We start from the raw sequence: 13,993 nt of genomic DNA, 5'->3' as shown, positions 1-13,993 counted from the left end.
TTTTCGAAAGTTTTACACACACAATTGTAGTGAATCTTTTCGGGTACAGTTATAACCTAAAAATAGTGAAATTGCTGTATCATTAGCCAATTTATTAATTTATAAATACGTCATTTACGTACGTACAAACTACCTTATTTTTTAACCCAGATATATTTATCATACAGACTTTTTTACGCACCGAATTGTTAAAAAAAATATAAAAATCTGTGTGAAGTTGATATCGTGTGGACACACCATTATTGAACTTTATAATTCGAATGGGTCGCTTATACATTGCTTGTTATGTATGAAATTTTATTTGGAAAGCCTTTTAAAACCCGCAATGTATATGAAGGTTGTTTTTAGTGAGTTTAAGGTCACCAATGTGATCGTGTCGGCTTTTTGTAGTGTTCGTCTGTGTAAGGGTAAGGCGAGGTGACACTGTGAGCGAGAATCCTGTGACAAAAGATTTTTTTTTCATTAATAAGGTGCTCTAGGTAAGCAAAGTAAGGAAGGACTTAGAAAACAAGTGTTCGGATGTTTGAAGCTGTAATCATACGGCTAAGGATTTCCTACAAAAATATTCTGCAGTTTTGGGACAACATAGACACTTGGTCTTTTTTTGATTATCACAAAATTAGTAAAAAATATTTTCTTGATAAAAGTAAGCATTTTAGGCCCGTTTTCAACAGCCATATAAACGTCAGTTTTTCTCAAACAACTAAGTACTTACTTTGAAAATTGAACGTGAAAGTTCACAGTAAACAGTAATTTAAAAAACTGACAAAAAGAACCATGAACTGTCCGTTGACTCTTTCTATATAACCTCGCCTTACGTGGCAACCATAATGATATTTATAATTATGTCAAAATTTAATGAAAAATACATCCATGACCCTCTCGTAATGGGTCAACAGGTACATCAGTGGTCAGTGTGTTTGTCATACCATCTGTTTTGAGTTAGACTTCATGGTTAGAAGTTTAAGTTTATTTATAAGACTATAGTAAAGACACGAACGAACTTCAGAATGGCAAAGATATTTTGACGATAATAGATGTACCTAGCACATACTGATTACCGTAAAATTGTGGATATAATAGTGAAATGGGGAATAGATAATAGTAGACTTTATATTTTGGAAAGTTTTTGAAATGAAACAAACACGTTTTGCTGTAAGCAACTGTTTTAATTAATTATTCCTTACACCTTAATTAAGTTGCAACTGTTTCATACCCAATCACTTACCTACCTACTTAGTAGTTTTACCTATGTTGTGATGTCTATAATGGGTCATGTTTTTGTGAATAAATATATTTTCTCAATGTTACTCATAATTAAGCAACAATCAAACACCAATTCAGACCCATTTAGCAAAAAAAGGTACTTTACACCACATATATCGTTATTATTTGACCAGCAAGTATTGCTAAAGGTCTCTAATAGATGGCGAGGCTACAAATATGCAGTATAACACTCAAATGAACCGTTTAACAGGGCATCAGACCTCCTGCGTACTTGGATAACAAGGAACTGAGATATAAAGTGGATGCGGTAAGTGGACGTTTGTTTATGAGTTCAGGATAGCGAATTGGACTAATTTATTGACCTTGATTATTAAGCTAAAAATAATATATTAGTGTATCTAAGTATCTAGGTAAGTACTCGCTAAACAAAATCATTCTGGGCCAGGCTGTAATGTAATGAAAATTACCTTTCTTTAATATTGTGTACGTTTCTTTTAAAAATATTGGTCCAATGTGCAAAATTATTATCACGTGAGAAAGAAAGGCCAGTTCAATTAAGTATGTCGCCTTCAATTACCTTCCCCTTCAAGGTGTTTATGAGAACTTCTGAGTGGAAAAACCCCACAAATAGGTATGAGTCTCGCTTTACTTGAGATCTCATGACTACTAGATTCTTTCAACTACATACGACCTATATTCCTTACTATACTATAAGTTCATCAGAAAATTATCTCACGAAATATTTTTAATATTTTTGTCAACAGTTCTACATTTTACACACTTAGTAGCTCCCAGTCCCCGCTACCATAAACCTCAGTCCACTACCGTCTAACGCCACGGAGAATAAATAAAAATAAATAAATTACGCGGCAACACATATAATAAATACAACCTGCATGGTGCTGTGGCTGTATGGCGGCGCGCTTGTGCTCGACGCACTGAAAACTAGAAAAAAATATCATATTTAAACGTGGAACACTTTGGGTGGGTGAGGTTAATATGGATATGACTTGTTTTTTTTTTTTGAAGTTGGGAGTTGAGAACCTCTTTTTTTGAGAAGTCGGTAAACCTGTTTTGTGTCAGAGCGCAGATTTTCAAATCGATTATGTAGTTTTGGAGTCTTTAGGGTACAAAGAAAAAAAAATGTTTTCTCTTTATTATATTAGAACAGATCGGATTAAAATATAAGATTCTAAGAATAGATTTTATTATTGTTTTCCTGATTTTCTTGATATTGTAATTTGAAATCAATTCAAGTTGTTAATTTTTGTACTTAAAATGATAAGGCATATGGAACGACTTGTTACAAAATGCGATATAATGTCATACTACACCGAATCAAATAAATAAGTGTAGATAAATGTAAAAGAACTATGATAAACGTCCAATCGACAAAATAATTTGTAAGATTACGAATTCTTCAATACAATGTTCTTTTAGAGATAACAAAAGTTGGATATAATGATCGTGAAAAATCTGAAAACATGTGTTTTTTGATACACTTTCCTTGACATTATCAAATTCTTATAAGTTATCAGCATTCAGAAATGTTTGGAGATAAAAATATCTTAGATTTATCTTATATCTCAAATATTGCTCAGAATAAAAATAAACAATAGTATCTAATGTATGTACATCTGCAAACCGAAAAAAACATGCTATTAACTCACTTTTGTTGTAAAACATCAATACCTAATGTTTCGGTAAAAAAGCAAAAAAAAAAAAACTTTTCTAAAGAATGACTTCAATAAATATATTATACCTTAAACCTTCTCCTAACCTTCTTCTGCCAAATACTTTGCTGAAAACCGCATCAAAATCGGTTCAGCCAAAACGAGAAATACCTATTCACGTAGATTATTTATATATATATTTTTTTTAAATCGGTGACAAAATTAGCAATAACAATCCTATCCATATAATTCTTACTTCATTAGTCGGACAAAACCATTGACATTTACCACTCAACTCTTTGAAATCAGAATATCCTATCTACTCAATTCATTAAAGGAATATCAACTTTATTGCTTGATTTTTAAGGTTTATTATCGCATGACAAGGCTAGTGTATCTTCGTGCATTTAAGACAGGTGTGAATCTTATGACATTTGAGTAGGCACGCACGGTGTTCGAAATTCGAATTCGGTCGGTGGCCGCTTCGAAATGTGTAAAGGTACGTTTCGAATGCTTGCTGACGACTGCAATTGTCGACCGCACATACCGCGACTGCATGAAAACTATCGATATCTGAGGGCTACTGCACGTGCTGCTGCCTCTTCGATTAAAAACGATTTCATGTAAATATTTTAAATAAAATACATACAAACCAGTAGTGCAGCTGCAGCCGATTCAATACAGTTGCGGAATGTGCGGTCGTCAGTTGCAGTCTGCAGCTAGGTTTCAAAGAGTAACTTTAGTATTTGTAGTGAAAACTGTCTGCGCAGTAAATTCATTAATTTTATGATTATATTACAAATTGTGAATGAATATTTATAAGAAATAAGTAAAATACTGAATATTTTATGGAGAAATGTTCTCTAAGTAACTTTTGCTAATACAGTTGTTTTTTTATTATTAATTTTATAGCTAAGACCTATTGAACTTACAGTTATAAAATATTTTCTAGTTAGAAAATACAAAAAATCATCATAACTGACTAACTGGATGCAACTAACTAACTGGATGAAAATTATCAGACTAACTCACGGAGGACAAACGACTAACTGGATGCAACCGATTATCAGGGTTTTACAAGGAGCGAATGCCATTTTGACTTCATCAACCCAGTTACTAGGGCAATCCAATATCCCTTGGTAAGACTGGTGTCAGACTTACTGGCTTCTGACAACCCCGCAACGTCTACCAAAGAAGTTGAATGACAGCCGGGACCTTTTTTTATTTTAGCGACGTAAAATCATCAAATGACCCCTCCCGCTGTGGGTTAGCAGCGGTGAGGGAGTGTCAGACTCTTACTGACTAAAATCGTCGTGTTCCGTCATAGACCTTTTATGTACCAGGGCCGCGGTATCTCTTTCGAACAACCCGCAATGACAGCCGGGACCTACAGTTTAACGTGCCATCCGAAACACAGTCATTGGTGTCCAAGATATACTTAGAAAGTACATACAAACTTAGAAAAGTTACATTGGTAATTGCCTGACCTGGTATCGAACCCACGCTCATACTTGAGAGGTTGGTTCTTTACCCACTAGGCCACTACGACCGTTTACCATCATCAAATACACGGAACTCTAAAAGTCCAAAGTTCGATTCCCGGTTCAAGCTAATAGCTACGAAGCCGCGTACTTATTTTTACAGCCTATTTTATAAGTTCTAATCCTTTAACGATATAGTTACTGCCAGACGTACAGTAGCCATATTGAATTTATTTATGATACCAATATCAATTAGGTAAGCTTGCTGTGGGGCCGGATTTTAGAACCTTTTTTTCTAAATAAATGTTCTTTTTTTATTTTAGAAAGCATTTGAAACCTATTTGCTTCTTAAAATATTATTTTTACTTACAAATCATCTTCTTTCTTACCCTGGCCCTGGTACTCAAAGGAATCCAGAAGGAACATGATGGGTATTAGTCAGTAAGAGTCTGACACTCCCTCACGCACGCAGCACCCACAGCGGGAGGGGTCATTTGACGGCTTAGTTAAATAAAATGTATATTCTGAACTAAACTACTGAACTTATGAGGAGCGCAATGATAGATATGGTACTCTAGAATGGTCATAGGCCAATTTTTACCCAGGTGATGGGAGTAATTTTCCAGGTGTAGATGAAGTAATAATTATATATTTCGTAGGTGTTTGTAGCCCGTAGCCATTGACGTAGTAGGTTTGGATGATTTCAACGCATGCATTCTACCTCGAAGACAATTTTTTTTTTAAAGAACATACTATCTAACACGTTTAGTTAAATAAATGCCTTGTTACATATTTTGTATTTACACTATTTACAGAATATGGTCTACTCACACTTGCTATTTCTCACGGTCTCGCCCGCGTCCCGTGGAAACTACTTCCTGTATGTAGATGAAATACCTAGATATTTAGCCAATTCCCATAACCTATACCTAGCCTATGTAGCTTTCTTACAGAGATAATATCGATTAGTTTCGGAGCCTTTAGCCTTATTCTATAGCTTTAGTTGAGTTAAATATTGTAACTAATAACAATAATATCCAAAACACAATCTTAACCAAGTAACAAATCAATTTTTCAAAAACGCAAAAGATAACATTAATCTTTTTAAACTTACACTTAGTCCATAGACAATTTCAACTAAGTATTTCATAATCCAACCTTTTTAGAAGAATTGAAAAAAAAGAATTGCTATTTGCGCGCCATTTTTATGCTTTTAACCTGTTAATAAAAGGAGGGATTATCTAAAGCTGGATTTAAAAAGCTACTATTTTTGACAATTATGACACTTTTATGGAAAATAATAGAAAACAATAGAAGTTGGGTGTCATGGTATTATTCATAGTAATGATATTGTCAATGATTATCCCGTTGTCCAAGAAATTACCGTGACCAACTTTTTACTTACCTCCTAGACCCAATTAGATTGGAAGCCGACCCCAACATAGTTGGGAAAAGGCTAGCCAGATGAGATATTAACTTGACCTCTGTATTTTGTATACTTATTTATAACTAGGCAACTAAGTTCTTTCTTGGTAATTAAGTACCAAATCATATCTATGTTGCGATTTGAAATAAATCTTTCATAGTTTTTGTGAGATCGTTTTTTTCAAAAATATTCCGGTACTCAACAATATTTTTATACTTATTTTTATATTTATATAAAAATACAATGTTTACGTAAATATGCAAATTCCCACGAACGCAAACACCATAGTTAACATTAAAATGTAATTATTCAAGTCTTTCTGTGACAGTACCGAATATAAAATTACTCACTTACAAAACATTATTGATGATATAAATTATTATCAACAAGTACCTATCGGTTTTCGAAAGGTATGTCTGCCAATTAATATCTATGTCTCAATTATTTTTACATAAATTATTTACAAGAAGACAAATTGGTACCTAATGTATAAATGTATTAAAAGTTGTTACAAAAATCATCATGTCATCATCTGGCTAGCCTTTTCCCAACTATGTTGGGGTCGGCTTCCAGTCTCACTGAATGCAGCTGAGTACCAGTGTTTTACAAGGAGCGACTGCCTAAGTATCTGGTCTCCGTAACCCAGTTACCCGGGAAACCCATTACACCTAGATATGACTGGTTATCAGACTTACTGGCTTACTACCCGTGACGACTGCCTAAGATGTTCAATGACAAAAAATCATGATGTAAAAAATAAAAAATAGTTAAAATGATAAGACAATCATTAATTACTGAATTATTATTAAATTAATCTATCTAAAACACAGATATATGTAGGTAGCTAATTAACCTAACCAAATAACCACCCCTAAATAAAAATAAAAAAAACAATAACAGCACGTGCCTGGCGCCAAAAAACTAAGAAACGCCCACAAAACAAAAGAACCATAAAATTTCGAAACAATACCACCATAGACCACCAGCGTGCCTACACAACCTACACGCAGGTAAAAACTGTCACCAAATAGGTTACAAACAGAATTTTTATCTATTTTTCCCATTTTTTTTTACCTGAAAATTTCGAAGGGGTGGGGCGTGGGACGCGAGGGGCGACGGTTTGCGGCAGTCTCGGATCGACCACGCCAGCGCGCGCGTCGACATCGCCACGAGACGTGTAGTGATATCGGAAGGCCTAAGTCAACAACGAAATACGGACTTACAATCGTAATTAACGTGTTTTTTTGATAAGATAGTTGTTCTAACTCCCAGTCGTGCTCTGTTCGTGTTGTGAGACGGATTTTTTTAGATTTTTTTTTTTGTATTATATTTGTCTTTTGTCGAGTGCATTATCAAGTTTCTGAGTCTGTGCGTTTAACAGTTGAAAGTTTGGATTTTGACGTTAATAGGTAAGTTTTTAATTACTTTTTTGTTAATTGTTTTAAATACTAATGCCGTGTTAAAAGATTTTGCATAAAAAAACAACGTAAAAGGTTTTTTTAGGTTGCTAAATATGAGTTTTTTTCTGACGTGTCAGCAACCTCCTACAATTGTAGGTAACACCCGCATTAATGACTAAGTTACGCTTTTATATTTAAATACCCTCTTTCAAAATATATAGTGAGCGTAAAACTTAGAACATAAACGCAATAAACAGCGAAAAATACCAACACGGCCAAATTAGTCAATTATTACAATTCTTTTCTTATTTACGCAAACATTAGAAAGTTGTTAGTGAGTGAAAATGATTGGATATTTATAAAAAAATTGTAAAAAATAGTAAAAAGTGTTTAACGTCGCGTGCTAGTTTAGGCCTATCTACAATGTCAGTTCACGATAACATGTTGATATCGAAGCGTATTAAACGATTAATATTTGTAGAATTAGGAATTACGAAAGTTATTTAATTGCATAATCTGTGTACTTATTAAAAAAAGTGTAGGGCAATTAACAATTAACTAATCTTTTTTGGAAGATAGTATTTAGTTATCTTTTCGTTATTGGTTTATTCGTTAAACTATGCATTTTTGAGAAAACTTAGTAAAAAAAGAAAATGTGTTTTTTTTTTAATTAAGTAATATTGTATTTCAATTAATAACAAGGCGATTTAGCCATCGTGCATATTAACCCAAAATAACAATAAAATCCAAAAATAACTACATATTTCCACCCAAAAATTCTCGCGTTCAATTAATAACCAAACTCTTTTGATACTAACTCCTTAAAAAAAAAGAAAAAAAAAACTCAAGGAAACTGTCAATGCTACCTCGATATTATTAATGTGAACGATCGCGTGACCACTTACGATAGAAATAAACGAAAAAAAAAACAACAAAAGCGATCTAGCGGTGAATCAAATGGTTTTTTTATTATTATTATTTAACATGAAAAATGTACGCGTTTAATATAAGGCTGTACGTACTATAACTTATGTTATGTTTTACTGTTAATTCTCATTAAAAAATAAAATCTTTCGCCGCTTTTGTTAATTCGTTAAAAACTTAAAAACTACTGCAAGGATTTTTATACTGTTTTCATTTATAAATAGAGCGATTTTTAATAGATATTTATTTATATATACAATTTTTATGTCAAAAAAAAACCCTATCGAGTCTGTAGTTAAAGATAAAATAAATGAAAAATCAAGTTAAGTGATGACACAAAAGGTTTTCTTGCCAAAAAAAATACATTTAGTCCAAGTCTGGACTAATGGATACTAATGTTTTTTTTTTATTTTCGACTCCCGGTTTTATCCGTACCCGTGGATTAAGTATCCCGACTGTACTTTCTGCTTAACTCCTTAGAATCATAGGATAATGATACTATACTCTATTTAAATACACACTTAACTAAAGATAAACAATTTTTTTATTACCTTTTATTTATTAACTCATTTAAAAAATAAATTGCGGCTAAAAATCAATGTTGGTAAATTCAATAATTCAATTACCTATAGTACCTAGTCGTTTATTTGTTTAATAGGTATGTATTTGTATAAAAAGTTCTATCAAGATTACCTATTTACTTTTAGTTAAGTACCTACTCAAATGACGTACAGGTATGTAGCTCATAACTTTCTATGTATTACACAGACGGCTTTTTAAAATCCGCCTAGAAGTTTCAAAGGATATCATTTGAACATACTTACTTAGCAGTTGTTACGGGTAGTCAGAAGCCAGAAAGTCTGACAACCAGTCTTACTTAGGCGTATTGGGTTGCCCGGGTAACTGGGTTGAGGAGATCAGATAGGCAGTCGCTCCTTGTAAAACACTGGTGCTCAGCTGCATCCGGTTAGACTGGAAGCCGACCCTAACATAGTTGGGAAAAGGCTAGGAAGATGAGATGATGCTTAGTAGTTTCATAGATAAGCGTGTGACAGACAAATTCTTGCATTTAATATATTTAGATTGGTTATGATTATAAATAAAAATATAATTTATTTGCATGTTAAGCGTGAGGCCGCGATTTGAATTTATTTATACTGATGAACTGTGATTTTTCTTAATTATGCAATGATATTGCTTATTAGTGAATATTTAAATTCAATTAATTTTAATTTTTGAAGGATTTGATGTGAATCAATAAAGTTTGATTTAATAATCCTAGTTTAAATATATAATTTTTCATTTGATTTACTTTTGCCAAAAAATCGTAATTTAGATATTTTTTAGAAACTTTCTGATTTATAATATACCTACCTGGTGTCCTACCTAGATTGTCCTACGATAAACAGGTACCTACTCTAATTATTTAGGAACTAATAAACAAAAACTGTCTATTTTTTACACAAACTACTTTTCTTCTTCTAGCTTTTAATTCTTTATTTGTTTAAATTGTCCTGGATTTGCTTAGGTACAATTTCTGTGTCTCACATAAAAACAGCAATTTCAAAACCAGATTTTTCTGTCGCAATGAACTCTGAAAGATCCCAAATTAAATTGTCTATATTTTACAGTACATTTTGACCTTAAAAATAACTAATTAACTTGTAAATCTTAGAAATACATTTTATCTCTCAAACAGTTTAACGGTATCTCACCACCAGTCATACGAACACCCACATTAAACTTAAATTCATTATTACCAACCTTCTTCCTTAATATATTTATATGACCAATATCCGGTACGCCTCCCGCCCTCTATGGTATATTAAATCATTTTCGCGTGTGGCAACTATAGGGGTGTAAATACTCGATAGACGCTTTAGGGTGCACCTCTATTGTTGAAAACGAATTTAATCTGTTCTTGTGTTATAAAGAATAGTGAGTAATAATAGTAGGTTTTTTTTGGGAGTTCCGTAGGTTTGCTGAAATAATCAGCAAACCAATTTGGGTGTAGTTTCTATTTTTTACCTTAAAAACACCGGAGATTTTACTATAAGTAAGACAGTTTAAAAGGAGCCCGAAAAGCAACGGCTTTCTAAAAAAAATGTCAAAATGTTCGGTTCTGTTTTTAGACAGAAAATCATTCATTTACTCAATAGATTAACTATATAATTATAAAAACCATAGCGTGCGTACCAATGTATTTTTTTTTTGTCTAAACGTAGCCACAAGTTTTTCTTTTAAATACGCGAGTAACAGTATTTTAAATTCAAAGTCTAGACATTGAGGTTCAATTAGCTTACACTCAAAAATGTTTCTATAAAAACAAAAGAAAACTTTTTAATACTTTGTACCTAACCGTGGTTCGTAAGATGATGAGAAACTTTAGGTACCTATTTACATGGTATGAAAAAAAATCTTGAATACATTGTTTAAAGAAATACATAGCCTTAAAAACATTATTCAGTTTTGTATGTAATTACATGAAATACATCTCAATTATAATTAAATTTCCAGTGTAATAAATGTCTTCAAAAATATCAACTAAGGCACAAAAAAAAACAAAATTACCAGTACCATTTTATAAAGACACAGTACCATCCCCAAAAACACCCTTAACAATTTTTTTTCCTCAAAATGCAATAAAAAAATCTCAACTACCGTACCATTCTACCACTTACCACTAAGTGCGTATATTATGGCAACACAGGGCCGGAGCACCCCTGTGGGCGTGGCCTCAAGTCACGCCCACTCGATTTATTAACATTTCGAGTTACCCCAAGTCACTGGGGTGAAGTTCAAATATTTTTTATGAGTTTTTTAGGTACAGACACTCTTTATATTTGAGGTATTTTACATTAGTTTTTGAAAGAATAATGTAGTCTGAAGATATGCCTGTGAAAAAAATGTACCTATCTAACTTATATTATTTTTTCGTTAGTATAAAAAAGGGTTCTTATAAGCAAGAGGTCCTTATGTTCTTTTAACACAGCTACAGGTATGTCACTTGCGCATAGGTACCTACCTCCTCGCATAATTTGTCTATCGTATAGGTATCTATTCTAGATTTTTCTGACAGTGTCCTAGATTTTTGCCCAACTTTGTAAGAAGAGTCTGTACTCCTGAAAACTATTGAGGTGTTACACGCTTATGAAAGTTTGGCTTTGAGCCTTTTAGTAAACAGTAGTTTACACTTAGGTACCAACATAACGGCAAAAATAATGTATTGAATAAATTAATTAAACATGATATTTGAAATACATAGAATTTCCAGCTTTCATTTCAAGCTTTCCAAAATTTTACGGCTAGAACAAGCGTTTAAAAGCCTATTACATTAAAACTTAACGCCTTTACCAGTGAAATCGGTTTCTGAGAAACTTATTTATAAATATTAATTTAACTACTTACTACTAACGGCCAGTTTCTTCATCAAAAGTTAAAGTTAAAGTAATGTCTAAAGTAAAAGTAACGGTCAAATACGTTTTTTCAAGGCTAAAGTGACAGCAAAACTAATAGAAAAATTGAATTTGACCGTTACTTTTACTTTAGACATTACTTTGGTTTTAACTTTTGATGAAGAAACTGGCTGAAAGTAACGGTAAATCACTGTACTTATGTTTTCAGCAATGGTCAGATTGTTCCATAGAAAATATTTTTATTTATTAATTAAATAAAAAAGTTAAATTAAAAAAATAAAAAATAAAATAAAATCTAGAAATATTTATTTGCTGGTTGTGGTATACATAGTTCGAATTACCATTTTTTTATTAGAAACTAGCTTCTGCCAGCGGTTTCGCCCGCATCCCGTGGGAACTACTTCCCGTACCGGGATAAAAAGTAGCCTATAGCCTTCCTCGATACATGGGCTATCTAACACTGAAAGAAATTTTCAAATCGGACCAGTAGTTCCTGAGATTAGCGCGTTCTAACAAACAAGCAAACAAACTCTTCAGCTTTATAATATTAGTATAGATTAGCCGAAATAAAAAATATGTTTAGTTTTAAGTACAGTTTTGAAATTAATTAACTTATTTCGCAAAACATTTCAATGCAGAATACACAACACAAAACATTCTAAATTAAAAAAAAATAATAGGTAATCAATGTAGGTAAATGTTCTACTAACCTTTTTTTTTAACAGATCGTTCCAAATTCAAATCACTTAAATGCAGCCAATACTTAGTATTAGACAAAAAAGGTTCCGACTCATTGACCCAACCAATCTTTTTACTAAAACGCCTCATTATTTCTCCTTTCACTATCTGACATCGATATGCAGTTAATTAGACAGCTCGTTAGCAAGGGTTGCATCCCCGTTTGTTAACAAACAAACAAATCAGCGGCTAATTGGCTGTTTGCTGCACTTTGCATCTAATCGCAGATTACCTAAACGAAGGGTTGATTTACCGTGAATTATTTTAAAGGGCGTATTTTGGATTATCTATGGACAATAAAAGACTAACGGATAAATGCATAGTCTTTAATTGTCTTTGAACTTTCCACGGAAATGGAGATTAAAACTAACCTGTAGCTTAAAAATAAAAATTACTATTCTTCGAATGCTATACTATATATAAGTTTATGCTATACCAGCTATTTCACCCGCGTCCCGTGGTAGGTAACTACTGCCCGTACTGCGTTAAAATATAGCCTATGATACTCGGGAAGAGTATCTGTAGCTTTTCAACAGTGAAAGAATTTTTCATATCGGTTCAGTAGTTCGAAGCCTTACTAGGAAACAAAACAAATCCTCCTTATTGTATGTAGATAATTGTAGTCTAAAAACTGCAATGTATCTAATGAAGTGGTAGCCCTATACAACCTCTTCTTCAATAAACCACAGACAAACAAAATTGAAACGTCAATTATTTTCCCGCGCACAAAAAGGCTGACGGCTCGTTTACCGCCAATTAGCAAGCAGCTTACAAAACTAATGATAGTTACGTTATATTACAATTTAGAGGCACACGTTAATTAATATTGAATATTTGTGTAATTAAACAAACAATTTCAATGGTAATAACGTTCGTAATTTACCTAAGTACGTGAAATAATTTCGTTTTGGTAAATGTTGCCAATTATTCGGTTGAAAGGTGAAACGTTTTCGAATTATTATTTGTCGTAACGTTTTGCGTTTCCATACATTTTCAGTATATGTATAATGATCCAGTAGGAATTGAAAATTAAATACATAGGTATCATAATAGGTAAGTACCTATTCAATAAAAGCCGGCTTGTCTAGATTGATTAATGTTATACCCAGGTATTTATTTACTAATTCATCAGGCATGAAACAAAGAAAAGAACTTTAATAATTACTTATGTACTTAAATACAAAACCATGTGGTCCCGTCGCAACTTCTTCATGACCCCGGATGAAAAGTAAATGATTTCTTCCTCGATAAATAGGCTATCTAACACTGAAATAATTTTTAAAATCGGTCTTGTAATTCTTGAGATTAGTACGTTCAAAGCCAACGAACAAACTCTTCAGCTTTATAATACTTGTATACAACGTTATTTTTTGTTTGTGCGAAACCTGAATATAGTTTGTTCAGAATCAGTAACTGAATCGATTCCAATAGTTTTTACACCATGTTATATTTTTTCCCAAAATTATCTAAAAAACTTTGAATGTTGGACACCACAAATAGGTATTTATTCTCGCACAACAAAGGTCACGGCGAGTTCATAGCGGGCGCGAGCGCACAGTGCTATCGCGTTGCGCGGCATGTGTGCGTTTTGTGGTGATTATGTATTTTTACGGACAGTCCCGTAACTTAACAAGCTTATAACTTTGTGATTTTTCATGATACGGTTTTGAAATTTCGTACATAGATTCTTTACATAAAAATACTAGAT

General features: G+C 32.7%; 1 protein-coding gene across 2 annotated transcripts in view; it reads left to right on the top strand.

Annotated features, from left to right (window-relative positions):
* The first annotated feature begins 6,914 nt into the window (after positions 1-6,914).
* Positions 6,915-13,993, top strand: part of LOC124642980 (homeobox protein OTX1-like) — a 58,937-nt gene continuing 51,858 nt past the window's right edge. The window contains exon 1 of one of the 2 annotated variants that reach the window (XM_047181807.1): positions 6,915-7,216. The gene's annotated coding sequence lies outside the window, so the exon portion shown is untranslated. The remainder of the gene's footprint in view (positions 7,217-13,993) is intronic. The other variant, XM_047181806.1, reaches the window with a different exon arrangement.

Source organism: Helicoverpa zea, chromosome 26 (assembly GCF_022581195.2).
Source record: "Helicoverpa zea isolate HzStark_Cry1AcR chromosome 26, ilHelZeax1.1, whole genome shotgun sequence".
Taxonomy (NCBI): domain Eukaryota; kingdom Metazoa; phylum Arthropoda; class Insecta; order Lepidoptera; family Noctuidae; genus Helicoverpa; species Helicoverpa zea.
This window is presented reverse-complemented; position numbering and strand designations above follow the sequence as displayed.